Below are 1,917 nucleotides of genomic sequence, written 5' to 3'. Positions count from 1 at the left end.
GCATTTGTGTGTGTGTGGGTGTGAGAGAGAGAGACAGAGACAAAAGAGAGAGAGTCTGATTGTCAGACTGTCTGTCTGTCACCACTGATACCAGCGGTTTGCTGGAGGGGAAACAGACATTTCTGCTTGACCGTAGAGCTGCCCAGTCAGAGACTCTACCTCTTTTCCTGCTTGGCCCCTCTGTGGATTATTGTGTGTGTGTTTATTTGTGTGTAAAAGTCAGACAAAGCAAGACAAAGTGTGGCCAGTTGGACAGTGATTTTGGAATCTGTTTCACCCTCAGGTGACTGTCAAGCTGTCAGAAAACCAGGTTTGTTCCAGCTCTAGATGTACCTCACCATGTTTATATTTGCAGTTATTTTCCCCTTTGAGTGCTAACATCTTGTTGACAACACTGTACACAGAGAGGCTGGACAGGTAAATAAGTCACACAACTCTCTTGATCCACAGGAGTACTTCAAGAAGCAGGATTAGTAAGAAGACCAGATAACAGGAGGGTTTTTTTTTTTTTTTTACTTTAAAGTGTGAATTAATGTTGGCTGCTGCTTTGCACTTATCTTAAGCATCAGCCAATTATTTGAAGTCTTACTATAGACCCATTTTAAACATCAAATATTTAAATGTCTCAGTAATATAAATGAACAAAATACACGATTTTAAATGAAACCAACACTCTAAACAATCTAAAGTATCTGTTGTGATTTCAGAAGAAGTTCATGCTTTAATCCAGTGGAATGTGCTCAGAGAGAGGCATGAGACCAAACCACACAGCAGCTTTATAAGCATTATATCAGAACCATCCATGTGGTTTATCATTCTACAGATAATAATGAGCCTCTTAGTTTATCATCATACACAAGGCAATCTACTCTGCCTATTGTCTCATCTCCCTGGGTGAGTGCACCCTGCTGATCATTCCCCTGATCCCTCCAGGAAAGAGGACAAAGTGAGAAAGGGTCTCTTTCCTCACAACACCTGATTACCTATTATGCAGACATAACTATAAGCTAGCTTTCATCTAGCACAACAGCAAACAACAATGAACGAACACAATATTTCAGCATGAAACAAAAGATTTTGCTTGAGCAACAATCCAAAAATGTCATTTTTTAATGATCCAGGATTGTAATGAATGAAAGCATGTGAGATTAGCTTTAGGTTTTGTTCAAGCCTGTTATCAAAGAGGAACAACAATGGTGGCAAAAGATGGAGCAGGCTTGAGCGAAACAAAGTTTTTGTGGTTTAGTTTTCAAAGCCTTCCCTTAGAGTCACAGGGGGAAACAATCACCCTGACACAGGTCCATTGTTTCTGGGCTAGTATAAATACAAGAGGCCTAATGTGTCTGTTGTTCATGGTTTCTGGCTTTCAGTACTCCTCACTTCCCAGAAGATAGGTGATCAACGATAGAGACAACAGAATGCCAATGAGATATCACAGGGAATGTGTGGATTTACATCTGCACACTCTTATATTAGTGCTCTGACGGGCCCTCAAGGACTGAGCAGAACTGTATGTGTGCGTGTGTGTACATGGATGAGTGACTTCCAGCTCAAAATCAGCTTCCTGTTATCATCTGCTGTGTGACAAACACCTATGCGAACCTCAGCAGAAAAGGCAATACCAACAATTTCACACAAGGTTCAAGTAGCAGAATACTTTGATTCTTTTAAAAAATTTCTGTCTTGGATGGAAACAAATACATAAACACACACAAACATGAACCAAGGACATGCACATATACAATCACTGAGCGCAGAAGGGATAACAATATTCCCCCCTTCAGATTAGAAAAGATCAAATTATTTCCCTACTCTCATGCCAGCTTTTTGCTGTTTAATGCCGGCTTTTCAAACAACACAAGGTTTATTGTGGGCAGCACATAATGCAGCAGATTTCAAATTCCTGTCAAATGTGGT

Source organism: Monopterus albus, unplaced genomic scaffold (genome assembly GCF_001952655.1).
Source record: "Monopterus albus unplaced genomic scaffold, M_albus_1.0 scaffold31.1, whole genome shotgun sequence".
Lineage (NCBI taxonomy): Eukaryota > Metazoa > Chordata > Actinopteri > Synbranchiformes > Synbranchidae > Monopterus > Monopterus albus.
The sequence above is the reverse complement of the archived record's forward strand: the minus strand, read 5'-3'. Positions refer to the sequence as shown.